We start from the raw sequence: 19,243 nt of genomic DNA, 5'->3' as shown, positions 1-19,243 counted from the left end.
AGTAAAATCATAACAAAATATTTTATTATCGCCACCTTACACTATATATACGTGTACCATCTTTATATGTATTTATTACTAGAAATTCGTAAAAACATGTATCATTTTACACAATGAAACCGAAAAAATAAATCAAGTTATACCACTTGACACAAATTCGTTATAGTTTATCGTTTGTGTCAATTGATATAAGTTACGTTTCTTTACTTTTTAAAGAAAATAAATAGAATTTTGCCTTTCTACAACTTCATAAAATAAACTTTCTTCCAAGACATTTTGTTTTATGTACAATAAGACTGTAAAATTATTAATTGAAAATATGATATATCAACGATGACTTTTGTATAGTTATGTGTGTAAAAAGGTATATGTAGACTTGTATCAATTTACACAGTATAAAAGTTGGTGTCAACTGATACATGTAATTTATTTTGATCCTCTACCATTTCTGTTTAGGTTCTAAATATAACTAAATATTAGAAAAGAAACCTTCCATCATCACCTATCGACACATCTAACTTCTGTTCCATTATTCCTTATAAGTCACGAGCTAGAATATTTTTAACTTTAAACTCGATTTTCTCAAAACTTCAATTTTGGACTTGTATTACTTTTCACCGACGGTACAGAATTATGTTTGACATTCATCATCATTTTTGAACCATTTTATACAAAAAAAAAAACTTGTATAAATTATATACCCTAAAGCACGCCCATGAATCACTCTACTCATTGGTGAAAACCGTATGAAAATCCGTTCAGTAGTTTTTTAGTTAGCCGCATGTTTACTGATGCGATTAATGCCTGTTAGAATTTTACAAAATAAAAAATACGGAAATTACGGAAGGTACTTTAGTGCAAAGTACATTATTGTATAATTATAATATTATTGGTAAAAGTGATACTTTTTGAAAATTCCGTAATAAATAGACGGGTTCGCCAAATTCAATTGTGAAAAAAAATACAAAAAGTAAAAACAATTAAAATATGCACTTGGGTTTGAACCGTGAAACTTAAGAATGGCGGCGACTGCTTTACCAAATGCGCCATTTAGAAGTTAGAAGTAGACTTCAAATTATGCATCTCTTTTAATAGCTAACCTAGTTCGCATGTGTGTGTGACAGCTTCGTGTTTGTACACAAATTGAAATGACACCAACTTTTGATGCAATGTTTCAATATGATATCTGCAGTAAATACTTCAAAATTGTAGCTTAACTTAAAGATAATGTATGTAAGATTTCGCCACCTAACATTTCACTGGGTCAGAACTCAACACTAAACGAATAAATGGAAAAAAATACGACAACTGCAGAAGTAACGCCATCTGTTGACGCAGCGTTACCTAGCTGACTGAAACGCATCACCTTAAATTAAAAAGTATAGAATTTGAACGATATTATTTTAGTGTAAAAGTTACAAAAGAATGTCATTGAGAGAAAAAGTCCGCTGACTGGAGGTTTCATTGCAGCTTGATTGTAGCTGAAGTAAGGACGTCAGAAGTATTTTTTTTGTTTTGTTGAACAGAATAAATACAGATCTAAAAGTTAATATCAATTTTTAGTTCATCAGACTTAACTTTGGAAAATATCCCGCTGACTGGAGGTTTCATTGCAGCTTGATTGTAGCTGAAGTAAGGACGTCAGAAGTAGTTTTTTTGTTTTGTTGAACAGAATAAATACAGATCTAAAAGTTAATACCAATTTATACTTCATCAGACTTAACTTTGGGAAATATCCCGCTGGCTGGAGGTCGGTTAGAAAACTTTGTATTTCCGTTTTTTTAACGGAACAAATTCTGTTTTCAGGATAATTCAGTAGAACAAATTCAGATCTAATTCTCTGCATCACTCTTATGTCTCCCAGGCAGGGGATCCCGCTGAGTGTAGACACATGGCCGGACAAATGGGGAGCGCTGAGGGCTCTCAGCCGGTACAAAATTTAAGACAACAGGCCTGAGTGTGCCCAGTTGGGCGCGAATCTCGGCTCAGGGCGTCGTCTGAGAGGAAGAATATTTGAAACAATTAATCGACCCTAGTGGGTCGATAGTGATAAGCGCTGAATGAGGGAGATAATAAGACCGACTTCGTATGATGACCACTAAATAAATAAAAAGCTATTTTATCTCGCGACCGGAGATAAATGACATATTTTCACGGCGCGGCCGTAATATTGGGGATATTTTACGAGAAATATGGCGTCATCAAGCCTATTGAATCCGTACATTGTGTCCTCCTCAATACAACTCGGGATGTATACCTATTTTTAGATACGTATAGGATGAAACAATATCTCAAAACAATGATGGATTCAATTCCCTTCAGTCACAGATCATCACGGATATAGACAATTCGTCTAACTTTTGAAAATAAATTCTCGCCCATCTCTAACAAGGCAGAACCAATTTTTTGACGTGACTTATTGTAGATTTGTTTGACAGATGGCATTAACTATTTGGTCGGACAAATGGGCCACACTGGACCACAGAGGCCGTTACAATGTTCTCGTTTATTTTTCTCTGTGTTAACAAAAATAAGGCAACTTCTACATTGCCATATCAATCACAAGATGAAACGCGTTTTTATTAAATACCTACGCAGTATAGTACTCCCGTACACATAAGCCGGTCTGTGTCACAACACGTCCTTAGGGACGAAACACCCTGCATCTGGCGTCACAAATCAATCACCGGACACAACTCCGTGACTAGTCGGGTCGTCTGTCGGGTCGGTCGGGCCGTCGGTCGAGTCGAGTCTGATTCATGTCGATGTCGGTGTCACTATAACAACTTTTATTGATTTGAGGATGATGAAGGTAGTTAAAAATATTCAGAAACGAATTATTAGTTACTCAATAATTTATTTTAGTGAAGAATATATGTAAGTAATCTTACTTTTTTCTAACATCAACTGTACTTACCTAACTTGTAATATCTATATATTATACTTTTTTGTGTTTTTCATGTTATTTATAGTCTTATGTTTCTTTATTCATTCATTGTTTATTTTTGTATATTGTTATCTGGTCATACACGCACGTCGGTTTAGAGTAGATCGTACTGAACCTTATCTAAGGACATCTCCAATTTGGTCAATTTTGAAATGTTTCTAATATTTTACTTATAAAAGTTTCTGCAGCTCCTGGCTACGCTTACCACCGTGACTAAGCCACAGGCTATTCTGTCACTCTTGAAAATACTTTGACCAACAAATAATCACTACACGCCACCAAACATGTCGGGTCGTCAGACACTAGTCGGTCGATCACAGCATACTATCCGCCTGTACAAACATAATCGGATTCCTCCATTGTTATACAGAAACTACGTCAACTGGCTGCAAATATGACCAAATTGACCTTACTGCCTTACGCTAAGGGTGAAGTTTGTTTGGTTATGTTTGCATTACAGGCTTAGCTAGATGAAATGATATCAATGCGTGTCGACGAACCTTCTGATGACAACAAAGTTGGCAGCTAGAGTACAATGGGTACCTATAGGTAGGTGACATATAAAAAAAACATAGGTACTTACATGTCTATATTATATTTGTCTCAAGACAACGAAACCTATGAAGAGAGGCACCGCGTTGCCTTTTTAAAGACTTGTGGCATAGATTAAAGAATAATACTACGTATGGAACGGCTCTTCCGCTCCCCACCAGCGGCTAAGCTAGGTGTACCTCCCCCCCTCGGTTTTACTTTAGTCTTCAATTGTATGAGCGTCATACATCACACAAATAGACACACACATATATACAAACATAAACTCACGCCCGTATTCCCCGAAGGGGTGGGCAGAACTGCAAATAAGCAAGAAACTATTTGATACATAGTTCTAAGGTGGATAATGATAAACCGTATGATGATAGGTGATCAGCCTATCGCTATTACAACATTCATCATCCATCATGTTCGACAGGACGCTGTACCTACACACACACGCGCGTGTACGATGACGTAAATGTGTAGTATCTGTGTAAAACGAGGTTTTTTGTATGAAGTGTTCAGGGTGTGCTTGTGGCGCCCATGCGATGCTCAACTTACGACGAACATACATACTTACGTACGTACACAGTAGGTTGAACATCGTCGAATAAGTAATAAATAGATAAGTTAAACACAGTCTGTTTGTGACTTGCTACTTGAACGCTTGAGGAAGTAAGTTGTAAAGTTAGTAGTACTTGTGAACTGTATACAATATCAAAATGGCGGATATATATTGCCTTATTACAACGTTTCTTGAATATTAAAATAAGCAGACCTCATCTCGGAAATGTCTTCAATGGTTTTATTTCCGAATCTTTTCTTAGAAATTACCTTAAATTAAGTTGTTATTTCATGTTTAGGGACAAGATTTCTATCTTTGGTATAAAGCCATCTAGTTTTGCCCTCCACTCCGTAGCTCGTTATCTTTTTGGTTCATGGGGCCCATTGATAATGATATTAAGTACTTTAAGTAGCTACTTATACAATAATATTTACTTATAATAGAAATTAACTAGTTTACTCTTTTACATACATACATACATAAACTCACGCCTATTTCCCACCGGGGTAAGCAGAGACTATAGAATTCCATTTGCTTCAATCCTGACACACTACGTACACTACTACGTGCGTTACTGTTTACGTACGTATTTATTAAGTACCTATATAAAGTAACGTGCAGACTGCAAATTGCACGCAAAACGACCACACCAAATGCGTGCGAATCCTTAAGAAAGCCCCTCTATCATATTTATACGACTACTCGTTTGAGGGCACACAAGAAAATCAATGGGATTTCAAAACAGCCACTTTACTCAGACCAAGAGGCGTTTCCCCTCAGGTAAACTTGCCACTTGACTTAAACGTTTGATCTTTGTAAAATAAAGTGTAGAAACATTCCGTGCATCTAGCTCTGTATCGTGCGTTTGAAGCTACAGGCAATACTTCGGGATCGACGAAAGGGTTCGTGCTAAGGGTCTGTATACTTAGGTTGAGGGTTGCTGTGTGAGTGTGTATATTGTGGTTTGGAAAATACGTAATGTACCTAACTTAGGATAGTAAGGACAGTCACTTTTCCTGTGGTCGACGATTTCTTATCGCTATCGGCCCACTAGAGTTGATTAATTCTTTCAAATATAATCCTTTCAGACGACGCTCTCAGCCGAGGTTCGCCCCCAATTTGGCAACTTCAGGCCTTTAGTCTTAATTTTTTGTACCGGGTAAGAGCCCTCAACGCTCCCCATTGATGTCATTGATCTGGCCAAGTAGTTAATATCACTTTAAAAAGGAATTTAATACGTAATAATAGGGACAATACCAAAAAAAAATAGTTTATTAAAATATTTTTGGTCCGTTTTCTTGTTTGCTTCGAAATTACATTTCTAATACAATTGTTACAAGTTTTGAATACAACTCAAGTCAAAAACTTTTACAAACAAGAGTAAATCAACGCAAATAAAACAAATACAAGTTGATCGAGACGGGAGAATGCAGAAATTGAATTAAAAATATTATCACAAACCAAAGAAGAACGCTACGGGAGAACAAATCAAACGATGTACCTATGTAATTTATTCTTAGAGAACATTTGAATAAGAAGAAGATACTTAAAAAATATTTTAATGAAAATCTGAAAGGCTAGCTTGATACAATATTTGAGAATTGGAATTATAAATGCGTGTAACAAATTAAAGGTCTGCCGTCCGTTTGAAAGGGATTATAGGAAATCCGGGCTCAAGATGAGAAGTTTGTTTTGCGGATAAACGATGTTGATTATTTTTGGGCTAACGATTTGAATAACCTCACTTTGCTGACCCGGCGAAGTTGAAATGGGTAAGTACAGGAAGAAAAAGGTTAAAATTACAAAGAAATGCTTTAGAAAGTTTACAAACTGTGATCATTACGAAAAAACCGGCTTTTAGAAAACCGGCTTGTCATGGATAAGGACGGCCTCTGTGGCTCGGTGGTTGAGCGTTGGGCTCAAGATCCGGAGGTCCTGGGTTCGAATCCCGGTGGGGACGTATCACAAAAGTCACTTTGTGATCCCCAGTTTGGTTAGGACATTACAGGCTCTGTCGTTACATGGCAGAGGCATATATAAAAATAATTGCTGCTTGATATTTGTAACAGATATGGTATAGAATCATTATTTATTTATTTATTTATTATAAATAAATAAAAAATAAAATAAAAAAATAATAAAATTTTATAAATAGCTATAAGAATAGCTAATTAGTAGTACTTAAATATGTTGCTACCTATATTGTTTCTCTTTATTTTGATCAGAATAATGATGGGTGGAAAATGTGTTGTGCCTGGGTGTAACAAGGGTCATCATTATAGCCAAAACAAAGATAAAAAGATGCATACAACTGTTATCCATGAAATTAGAAAGTTAAACGAAGGCAACTCTTTACAGCGCCACCACGAGTCAACAACTACTTCGGTGACAGAACACTTCGTAAACGCATACCGTATCTGTACAACATGCTGCCGGTCGACATACGTCAGGAGTGCAATATAAATAAATTTAGGAAATCTTTATTTAAACATCTCATGCAAAAGATCTCTTAGCTGTAAGTTAACTTTAAGTATCTTAAACATAATAACATTAAGCGAACTCCACTCCCACAGACAAACCGACGAATTGGTTTTGTGGGGTTTTTATTGTACCCATATTTTCTGTATTTCTCATGAAAAATAAACATTTTACTTTACTTACCTATTTTTTTTTGGGGAGAACGTAGCCTGGAAAGTCCCTGATTGCTTCAATACGGCCTTTATAGACTCCATTTTCACGCAAAGAAACAGTAAAGGAACTTTTACTTTCTATTCAATCACGAACAAACTTGTTCTTTACTCGACGCCTAAAGTTAAAAATAAAAAGCTACTTTTCTTTCACCCCTTTCAAATGCTTGATTAATTATTACTAGAGTTGAGAAGTCAGTGGGACGCTAATGAATCTTTTTCAGCGTTTATTTCGTAACTTGGGTATTGTTGCGTTCGAAATTAGGACAAAGGTCGCGGTCGGTGTGAAAGGGTTTCCTAATTACACTTTTATGATAAAGCATAATATTATAATTTGACGTTAATTCACCTCATTACCCACACGATAGAAGAAGATTATAATTTGGTATACGTTACGATTTATTTAACAGTCTTTTGTTTACGGAACATGACATTGATATAAAAAGACAGACACACAAGACAGACCACAATTCAACTTCTAGCAGAAATATTTTCCAACAGATCGGAAGTAGATAGATTTAAACTACTTCTTAGTTTTTTGCAGCTAATAACTCTAGTAACACAATTTTTTTTAAAAATATATCACAACTGCATCACAGACGCAGCTTATGTATACCTAATAAAAAAGGTTCTAAAGTAATTCAGTATTAGGGTGACAACAATCTGAGAGGAATATTGGAGAATGTTTGATAGATCACCGTCTAATGCAGTCCAGCGCAGTTGGCTCGTCTCCAGACGTACGAGTGCTGACTATTTTCTGTAGGGTGACCATGCTTTGCACAGTTTTGTGGAATCATGCTGGAAGTATCTTTTTAATAGTTTTTTTTTAAATGTACCACTAAATGTACAAATGTTGTCAGGTTTATAAATTCATTCAACTTTTGGGAATTTAAGCGAACAGTTATATAGTAATATTTTTAATGAAGTATTTTTTGCCGAATATAAAACATGTATCAAAATTCGCTATTTAAGAACAGATATAACAACATAATATTAAGCTCACGACTATATCCCAATTGGGGTAATCAGAGATATATCCATCGCAAGATAAATTAAGTATTGACACCTCACCGAGCTTTCTGTTCGACCAACTTGTGAGCCGTACACAACAGACCAGACATAATTTATGTTCCTACTCTCCTTAACTACAAAATAAACAAAACTCCAAAAAAGCTTACATTTACACGTGTTATTAATTACTTTGACGAACCTCATCATTAAGGTTTTCCCCCCTAAATCGCACTGGTTCTCGTTACACATATGTTGTTTTCTTCCTAGCTCCCCCAGCATTAAGTCGCATGAACCCAAAGATTGATTAACACCCGGGAAACCGACCATGGTATTACCATTACACAGTTTTCCCCTATGCATTATTTTCCTTGCTAATAACGGAATTTATCGTTAAATTGAGTGTTTGTTTAGATGATAGTTAAAGATAGGTGAGAAAAAAATTATAAAGATTAAGCTAAGTCTACGGTTACAGGATTTGTTTGATTTGAACTACACATTGGTGCTAATTCCATCAAATTTTATTATAAGTTATACTTACTTGTCACTTTTTGATACGCCGAAAAGGAAAGTGACGGATGATTGACAACTGTTACGTTTAATATGAATAAGGGAATGAATAAATAACCCGGGCGAAACAAATAGGTATCTCGCTGGTATGCAACCTATTTAAAGTGTGCTGACATCTTAATTCATTTAAAATTTTTAGAGGGTCGTTTTAGATTTCTTTCTAAAATTGACGTGTGTGCCATAAATAGTGTGTGCGCTTTTCAAGGCGTATTGTCAGAGCTTCTACACGTGCAGCCTGTGGGCTGACTGTACGCGACGGGCATACGGCGACCTGCGCGTCCAATACAACAACGCGTTCAGGGTCCTGATGGGGCTGCCGCGGCGTTGTAGTGCGTCGGGAATGTTCGCGGAAGCACATATTGACGGCTTTGCAGCCATTATTAGAAAGCGATGCGCTTCCTTTCTAGCGAGGACGCGCGACAGCCCTAACGGCATCCTGAGGGCGTTGGTGGACCGGTGGGACTCGCCTTTTCTTAAGGTGTGGATAGGCCGCCATACCGCATAGAACCACTTCGTTTTTATTTATTGATTCTTAATTTTAAATTGTTTATTTTGTAATTTGAATTTGATTTTTACTATTTTAATTGTTTGTGGTATCTTTTTTAATGTAAGTATGGATTTTAAAATCTGAAATAAACGATATATTATTATTATTATTGTATGTCTTTTTCATATTTCGGGCCTATGGAGACCCGGACTTTTGGAAGGCGTGCGTGGGGCCGAAGCCAACACAAATGTTATGCCTGTCGATTACCCGTCCCTTTCCTTTTCGGCGGTTAAGAAAATGACTGGTATAACTTAAAATAAAATAAGATGATGTCTGCAGGAATTAACACCTTTAGTCTCTATGGTCTAGTTAACTAGCTCTATTACAAAACTAAAACGAAAGGTTTTTAATGTTTTGAAACACCACAATCGACACAATAAGAAGTAAATTTTATGTCAAATTCCATTTATAAAATTGTACCACAAAACATATGACATTATAATTATTTGTGTAAATGTACGACTAACTTATAAAACCATGGTCACCCTAACACCCTCAAGACGTTATTTACCAAATTGCGAGGCCAGCGCTAGCTCAGGTTACTGTGAAAACATCCAGCCTTATTTTGTGTTGAAACCTTAACTTGGAACAGACTTCACACTAGTTTTTGTCAAACTTACTTTACAACAAAGGTAAACTTCACCCGCAGTTTTGTTGGAGAAATGGAATACATTTTCAGCGTAAGTACGTACTTTTGTCAATCTTTAAGTTGTGTAAATCTTTTATATAAGTAGATTATTTTTAGAGGCTACCTATTCATTTATTTTTGGTAGAGAGGACCTAAGACTCAGAAATCATAATCCAAATTATGCTTATTAATTTATGTTTAAAACAATATTTAAGTTGTGTAAATCTATTATACTTACTTATAGATTATTTTTAGAGACCATTCATTTATTTTTGGTCTAAAGACTCATAAATCATAATCCATATTAGTAACCTATATTATGTAACATGCATATTGATTTATGTTTAAAATATTCAATTAAATAACAAAACTGACAAAGTATTTAGGTAAGCAAGGCAGTGATGATTACTTTTTTAGTAAAAAGACTTCCATTTTTCTTTATCTTTTCAACATTGTCTGTGACCTCCAAAATGTCCGATCACTCGGCGTATTTAGATTTCTCTTTTTTCTTCTTATCGTGTGGGTTATGTTATGAGGTGGATTACTAACCTCATCAACCCTGGTGTCAGGGTTATTATTGAGCTGCCAAAGGCCCCTGGCATGGCTCATGTAGCGACTACATACTTGCATCAGTAATAAATAATAAATACTTTCTTTCTTTCATCAGTAAGTAGTAACCGTGACCAACAGCTTAACGTGCCTTCCAAAGCACGGATCATCATACTGACGGACAATCAGGTGATCAGTCTATAATGTCCTAACCAAACTAGGGATCACAAAGTGATTTTTGTGATATGTCCCCACCGGGATTCGAACCCTAATACTTAGAGTTGGTGCTCAATCATTGCTTCTAACTTATTTTGCAAATTATATAAATAACATACTTACAGAGGTGACCGCACATTCTGACGTACGTAATTACTCTTTTTTTTTAAATAAAATAGGCTCGCGTTTGACCACAATCTCACCTGATGGTAAGTGACGATGTGGTCTAGGGTGGTCACGTTTACCTAGCAAATGCCTGTTCATTCTAGCCTTGAAGACTCCCAGATTATAACGAGTTGGGAAAACAGACGAACGGCAGACAGTTCCAGTCCTTTGCTGTTCGCATCAAAACGGAAGAGGCAAAACGTTTAGTGTGGATTGGTTGTATATACATACAACGTAAGGATGAAATGCCTGCTGACGTCCAGTTGTCCAAAGTGTACTTAATTGTTGTATTTTACAGAGATATATACCAATGTTGTTGCGAAATCTTCGCAGATTTTATAATCTTTTTACATGTTTTTATATTTCTTCTTTTTTAACAACGTTTTGTTATCTTCGTTTTGTTTTCTTGCTTACGTCTTGTGCTTTTTTGGTGAACTTTGGTGAAAATACATTAAATAACTCTCTCTAAGCTAAGTATATGTTATTTATTTATTCATGTCGTAATGCAGTCCACATAATATACATCAGCTACCATCGTAGCTCACAAATATCTAAACCACTTAAGTTAGACGCTTGAAATTTGGCACCTTAGCAAACTTAAAGCTTAGTTGCAACAGAATATTGCAAAATTCCCACGGAAACGGGAGTTAGCGGGAAAAAACATTTGTATGAAAAAATCGAAAAAACCGCGTAAGATAGATGTTTTAAATCTAGCATGCATGCATACTTTAGTAAATATAAAGTTTAGTTATGGCTGTATTTTGAAAAACGGGAGTTAGCGGGAAAAAAGTATTTAAACTGCATAAGTTAGATGCTTGAAATTTGATATGCACTCCCACACACAAAGATCTTTCTTTTATAACATGCCACGCGGACGAAGTCGCGGGCAAAAGCTAGTTCTTCATATATCCTGGTATTATAACCTACTGTAAATTCAGCGTGCAGGGTTCGTATCCGTACAATTCGATGTGATTTACCTGAAGTCCACTCCGGTTGACGTTCGCAAACAGTCGGCCTGCAAACAAATCAACGGGATTTCGGCGAAATCTGTAGTTTGTTTTACTGCGAGCTTTTGTAACCGGATTATTTTTTTAAGCGTACATGATAATGTACACCCCCACCAATCCATAGTGGAGCGTGGTGGAGTATGCTCCATACCCCCTCGGGTTTATTCAGAGGAGGCCTGTGCCCAGCAGTGGGACGTATATAGGCTGTTTACATTTTTATGTTTATGTACACATAATAATGTCACAAACACAACGCATGAATAACTTGAATCCGGTTAGTTTACTTTTACAATACCATACAATGCAACACAGTAAATTGTTATTTCTTGTACTCTGATAATAATAATAAAACATTTTATTGCACACAAATTTATAAAAAAATTACGGCGGCCTTATCGGTAAGAGCGAACTCTCCCAGTCAACCTTCAACAAAACACGCACTTTCATCATAACAGGAATTGTACTAATATATGATACCTTTCGTATTAAAAATGTTAATACTCGTAATGGTGACTACATAAATCCGTCATAATTTACATAGCAAAAGCACTCTTTGCCTACGCCTGTTATTTCAACGAAACACTGAGGGGAGTTGAATTTTGTTTTAAAAAGTCATTTCTCATGGCTACGTTTTATTCGACCTGACTCCAGCGATGTTTGAGTGACTGCAGCTAGCTCACAGAAAGAACAGGCAACGACAATAAGGTGTTAGTGACATCGTAACGAGTACTCAGGGGGATGATTCAGACCATGATTCTGAGTTAAAAAAATGGAATTTTCCGTCGGAATGTTTTTTAAATTATTTTTGGTTCCATACTCTTGCGACGGAAAATTCCACTTGATATCATCGCCGAATCATGGTCTTAATCATCCCTCAAAACTTTCGTTACGATGTCACTAACACCCTGTAAGTATAAAGAGACAGCGTTCTAGAAGTTCTAGTGTTTATCTAAGTGCAGTTTTCACTAACACAGTTGGCTGGACTATTATAATACGGCTCACCACCTATGACGTTGGTCTAACAGAAAGCTCGGTGAAGTGTGGGTTGGGTATTTAGTTCATCTTGTGGTTTGAACTCATTCGGATATAGTCGAAAGCTTATGTTATGTTAGAACCAGCATTGTCGCTCATAAAACTCTAAAATCTTGTTGTAAGCCACCCAAAGAGCCTGTTTATATCGTATTAAAAGCCCGCTTTTTATTTTGACTAAACAGGTCAAATTTACGACCAAATAGCAAATGCAAATCCTCAATATAAGTCAAGTCAAACAATCATAATACAAATGTTACACATGAAATAGGAAAGTTTCGTGAGGTAACGCAACCGTGGTGGCGCCACCTTGTAGTAAAAGAGGAATGAATGTCTCGTGAAGACACGAGTCAGCTATAGTATGAGGTTACTTTAAGGGTTGATGCAGACCGTGATTCTGAATTAATATCAAGTAGAATTTTCCGTCATAAAATTATGGTACTGAAAATAATTAACAAAAACACTAAAATTTTCATGAATTTTCCGACAGATAATTACACTTAAAATCAACTCATAATCATGGTCTGAATTATCTTCTAAAGTTTTCGTTACGGTGTCACTAACACCCACACGTACTTGTACGGGGCGTAAGTGACATCGTAACTAATACTGAGGGGGATGAATCGCCTAATGATTCTGAGTTAATATCAAGTAAAACTTTTAATGCAAAGTTATAAAATTTTATATAATTTAAAAAATCTCAAAATAACTCCTGAATTTGGCGACGGAAAATTCCACTTCATATCGACTTAGAATCATGGTCTGAATCATCGCTCAAAGTTATCGTTACAATGTCACTAACACTCGACGTTACGAGTGCAAGTATGGGGTAGTACTAATATTTATTCTGTGGTATGGGTTTTACGATGTGTTTGTTTTAAATACTTCATAATTTTAAAAGTATGACCTAGCTCGAGTATTTCAGTTCATTTCAGCAACTAACGGGTATTTGACCTGACTGTTGGCTTTTACACCGTGCGGAATGTCAGCTAAATTTTTAATAACATCACTAAAGTTTATATGACGTGTTTGTTTCATTGTTTGTGGGAAAAAAATAATTCGGATATGAACTTATTTTGCAGTGATGCCTCGTTAGTCATTAGTCGTCACAACATGTGCTGAAAACAATGTTTTTCAAATTCTTTTTAGCCGACTACCGCGAAACCATTATGTATTTCTTTACCATCATCTCCCTAGCATTATTCCGTTTTTCACATGGTCCGCTTACCTAACCTGAAGACAGGTCCGGTTTTTCACAGAAGCGACTGCCTGTCTGACCTTCCAACCCGCAAACGGAAAACCAGTCCAATATAAGTATGTCAGGTTACATACCTCCGAAAATATATTTCTCGGGAATGTGGGTTCCTCATGATGTTTTCCTTCGTCGCTGAGGACGTGATAATTATTAATGATCCAATCATGAATTCAAAAACAAATTCGACAATCATTGATTTAGGCCTGTGCTGGATTCGAACCTATGACCTTAAAGTGAGAGGCAAGCGTTCTATCAACTGGAGTAGCGTTTTCAATTGTTAAAACAGAAAGGCACAGAAAAGAAGAGAAGAGAAAGTATGTTTATGAGGTTGCTACAAATGTTACATAACTTGTGTGTTTTATGTTTTAATATGACATGTTATGTAAAAGTGTTGTCCATTGTGAATGAAAAGAAAAATATGAACAACCCAATTCGGGACAAATAATGAAAAATCACGACTTTAGAGTCAATTTTGAATTTGTAATACCAATGAATAACTTTATATACTTACCAAGCGCATCTCAAGTGCGGGTGTAAAGGTGACCCCACACAATTTGTCGTCGAGAGACGTGCGGCGTACGATGCGGCAATCTGTCAGTCGCTAATTAAACACAAGCCCTTCATCACGTCACGAGAACCATACATCCATCCCGTTGTCAAACCAGATCAAGAGATAACCCTGGAATCAATTACCGGTCTTATAGATTGTGTGCATGAATGTTAACATAATATATGTCAATGGGTAAACTTATGTCGATCTCATAGATTCACAAGACGGTAAGTATATAAAGAATACCAAAATTACGAATATTGGCGTTCATTGAAATATTCTCAGTAATTTAAAAAGATATGACGTCGAGAGGGAACTTTTCAAAATTGCTTTGGTTAAGATCTGGGCACATTCCTTTAAAAAGCTTTGCTTACCTAATGAAAAAAAACTCTTCCCCAAACTGCGAAGTTTGTGGGAAGATACGTTCTATATCGTATAGGTATGAATGTACTTACCCGGAATGCCTCACAAAGGCAGGGTTTATTTCAACAACTAAAAGTTAGGAGTCAAAGTAGTGATATAGGTATCTTGCAGGCCTTTCTATCAAAATCCTACGAGAAGAGAATCATATTTGATTTATGCTTTTATTCACAACAGCAGCTGTGGGGGCATAAACTAAATTTGATTTTTATCAGTTTTAGACAGTGTTGATTGATAAGGCTAGCATAACGAACTTTGTTAAAATCCTCTACGTATATAAAATATTGGCATTCATTGAAATCTCATCAGTAATTTAAAAAGTTATTTCAATTTGGAAATCGAACGCAATGGCGATGACCAGCAATTGTTTTAGACCATAGACAAGTACTGTTATAGATGAAGACTACACATAATAGGTTCAAATACAATACACTCTATACTGTGCCGAGATTTTTCTTGCAGCTTCTTTTCTCGGCTATACAGGTTGTGAGAAGCTGCAGTAGTTTTAAGAAGATGATACGTTCGTAATGTGAAAATTGACGATTCAAAGTGTAACTCTGTTACCTACTGAATAAAGATATTTTTGAATAGGAATTTGAATACACACTAATCCCTGCATGTAATCTAATCTTCTCTTTGAGTAACATATGTAGACAAATGACCCAATGAAATACATCTAACGAACCTAAAAACCTAAAAATGTCTTGTTGAGTTTATGTTTATGTAATAAGTAACTATTTTAATTGACGTGTATTTTTTATTACCCAAAAATAATTTCTGTGTATATGTCTAAATATAGGAAATAAACTCTTTCATTGGACCCAGGTCCTATCCACCATATCTATTTTGTTTCGGTTTTATGTAGGCGGCATTATGAATACAAATATCGTGAAAGGCGCGGGTAGTCGTAAAACTATTATTTTCCAGTCAACGGGTCATAAGGAAGATTTAAGTCTTTCGTTTGAATTGTCGAGAAAGGAAAACGTCGTAACAATATAATGGTGAACATAAAGATTTGAATACAACCCGCAGTGGAACAGCGTGGTGGAGTATGCTCCATATCCCCTCCAGTTGGTTGAGGGGACGCCTGCGCCCAACAGTGGGACGTACGAGTATATAGGATGTTTATTATAAAGATTACTTGTCTTCTAGTATATTTTAGAACATAACCGCGGCTTAACTTCATCATCTTCCTAGCATTATCGCATTTTCACAGGATCCGCTTACCTAAAATGAAGATTTGACAGGTCGGTTTTTATATAAGCGCCTACTTGTCTGACCTTTCAATTTCTACCCGCGAAAGAAAACACCAACCCAGCCCAATACAAGTTCGGTCACATACCTTCAAGAATGTGGGATCCCTAACTATGTTTTCCTTCACCGCTGAGCACGTGATAATCATTTATGATCCAAACATGAATTCGAAAACAATCTCGTTTAGGCGCATATTGTATTCTAAGAGAGACCCCCCACACTAGCGTATTTCGAGCGTCGTCATCGTGCCAGCGTCCGCGCAACGTCGACGCCGCGTCGACGCGACGCCAGCGCTGGTCGGCTGCCGAACACCGAGCGTGCGCGGCGCTGGCGTCGCGTAGTCGCAGCGCCAGTTCAACGTTGTTTGCGAATAAGTACAATGCACAACACAATCAATTGTAATAGTTCATCAAATATTCGTCTCGAACTTGCGACCTCAAAGTGAGAGTACGGCGGTATATTGCGGTTGAACACAAACACTCGCTTCCCATATCGCTATTGTGTGCGTTGGGCTTTATCCTAAGCTTGGTGTTTCAGTAATCTACCACAAACCATCTGCGCCAAGGGTCCTGCATACCATCCTGTAGCTCCTGATGTATATCTGCATCTGAAATTCCCGCAGTAATTCAATCGTCAACGTCCTTCGTCAACTTGCCTATCGTATCGATAAACGAAGATTCATTGCAATCTTACTTAATAATGAATAATTGCCCTATAAATATCTACATTCTCGTCATGTAATGGATGGTAGATCTATATGCTAATAAGACGCAGCATGTAGGTAGCTATGTAGTACTAAACAGAACGGGAGTGTGTGTGTGTGTGTGTGTGTGTGTGTGTGTGGATCAGTACAGTCATGAGCGATATCATGCCCACTTTAGAACCCTGTCGCCCCGTACAGTGATTAAATTTCAATAAAGATGTCATTTTACAATAACCAATTAAATCCAAAACCAAATAAAGAATTAAATCTGTCAAAGTACGTACGCACGTAGCCAGTGTTGTGATGTTCATTGGCATATTGATGTATTAGTCGATATTAGGTCGATCGATTATTATATATCCAGCAGTAGGTACATTCTATATTGACCGTCCTATTAACGAAAATACCTATAAGTTTTGTGCACAATCTTTTAGTGGGTGGCTGTGGAGAAGTATATCAAGATTGAATTTTGTAAGTAAGTACTTTCAACTTTTACATTTAATCTGAGCAGCGATTTTTCTATTACCTGCACATAACCTCGTCATTTACACAGTTAGGTATAAGGCCCTCTGTCTAGCAATCACTCCAATCAGTTTCCAATCCACTGCAGTCACCCTCGTAATAATTCGCTTTGACGCATTTTTCCACGGGCGTTTTCACGAGTGAAAGCGTTTTGATTTGCGTCTGTAATTACACTTCACTTTTACACCTATAGCTGTAGACTTCGTGTATCTAGATGTGATTGTAGAATTGAAAATTTGTTTACGTCTGAGGGTAGAAAAGTTACATGTTTAGTATATGTTTTTATACACGGTGTTAGCGACATCGTAACGAAAACATTGATGGATGATTCAGACCATGATTCTGAGTTGATATCAAGTGGAATTTTCCGTCGCAAAATATAGAAATGAAAATAATAAGAAAAACTCTAAAATTACACATGACAGGAAATTCTAATTGATATCGACATAAAATCATGGTCTGAATCATCAGGGAATGAGTTAGTAAATTAGGAGGTGATGTGTTAATCAATAGAATAACTAAAAAGGAATAAAACATATCTTTTCACTTTTGTACAATAAATTACTGACTAGTTATAATTCAATTTCTAAACATAAACTACACATTCGCGGCTCTATTCTCTAATAATGTATCATAAGGGTCCATTCAAACATACCCCTTTCGCGTCCTATAAAAGGCCGGTATATATAAGCTTGGCAGTAATACGATATGATATATACCACTACTACTACTTACTGTACTATTTATAAAAAGTATGGATAATATTCGTAACATTGCTGCAATTACTCTGTGGCTAATCATTTTAAATAAATAATATAAAAACCATAGAAATCATTTATGACAATACTGCCGTTTCGATAATACATCGATAGATACATAACATAAACAATATTATATTACAGAAAATGTATATTAATATTTAATTAACCTTATTAAATTAATGATGAAACGTTTCGGATGAGTTAGACAAGACCCTAATTGTAATAAATAGTTGTGGTTTGTGGTAAGTTGTAATTTAATCACTCTGTTCGTTCAATTAGTAGACTGACATACTATAGTAATTACTTATGTAAAATGATGTTTCTAAATAGTATATACTTGTTCAATATTTATAATAATTATGCTATTCGAATGAAAATTATCTACACATATATCGAAATAGTATTCAAGTGGTTACTTTTCATTCTAGTTGCGAATGATCTTTCGAATACCTTAAATGATAATAGTAATCATTCGAATAAATTGTTATTTTTAAATCAATGGCCCTTGAGTATTATATTAGTACTAGCTTTTGCCCGCGACTTCGTCCGCGTGGCGTGTTATAAAAAGATAGATCTTTGTGTGTGAGAGAGAAAGGTTATAAAATGCTTAATTTTATTATTTTTAAATGAGGTTATAGTATAAGTAGCTGAGTTAAAATGGTTTGATATAAATTTAGGAAAATACGAACAGTGGAGGCTAACCTTAAAGTACCTATATGCTTTCGTCTGGAATTCAGAGATGAGAATATTTTTTATACAAATGTTTTTTCCCGCTAACTCCAGTTCCCGTGGGAATTTTGAAATATCCTGTTGCAACTAAGCTTTAAGTTTACTAAGGTACCTGAATGCCAAATTTCAGGCGTCTAACTTAAGCGGTTTAAATTTTTCATACAAAAGGATTTTCCCGCTAATTCCCGTTCCCGTGGGAATTCCGGGAATTCCTTTCTTAGTGCACCTCTACGGTACCTAAGCTACGTCCCTTCAAAATTTCAAATGCCTACGTTTAGCCGTTTAGGCTGTGCGTTGATATATCAGTCAGTCAGTTTCTCCTTTTATATATTTAGATTGGTACTATAGCGTCGTATAGGCTTTTTTACATATAATGATTGAATCACTCCACCCTAATGGATCGGTAGATAAGTGGTAAAAGAAGAAAAATGTTGACCATGCCAGCGGGGTTGGTATCGGAGACCTGCAGTGCTTGTTGTCGCGAGCTTACTTTTGACCTCTATAGCTAGTATAATGGGGTGTCAGGATCGTACATCACGTCCTTCAAATTCAAAAATATCTCTATTCAGTAGGTAACATAGTTACACTTTTAACACG

The 19,243-nt window shown here is 36.1% G+C and overlaps 1 protein-coding gene and 1 non-coding gene across 2 annotated transcripts in view; one reads left to right on the top strand and one right to left on the bottom strand.

The window, feature by feature from the left end:
• LOC126372549 (15-hydroxyprostaglandin dehydrogenase [NAD(+)]-like) overlaps nt 1-19,243 on the bottom strand; it is a 349,480-nt gene that overhangs the window by 145,982 nt on the left and 184,255 nt on the right. The gene's annotated exons all lie outside the window — the stretch shown is intronic.
• Nucleotides 5,935-6,006, top strand: Trnal-caa (transfer RNA leucine (anticodon CAA)). Its single transcript has one exon. It is a non-coding gene; the product is annotated as a tRNA-Leu (tRNA).

Source organism: Pectinophora gossypiella, chromosome 14 (assembly GCF_024362695.1).
Source record: "Pectinophora gossypiella chromosome 14, ilPecGoss1.1, whole genome shotgun sequence".
NCBI classification, from domain to species: domain Eukaryota; kingdom Metazoa; phylum Arthropoda; class Insecta; order Lepidoptera; family Gelechiidae; genus Pectinophora; species Pectinophora gossypiella.
This window is presented reverse-complemented; position numbering and strand designations above follow the sequence as displayed.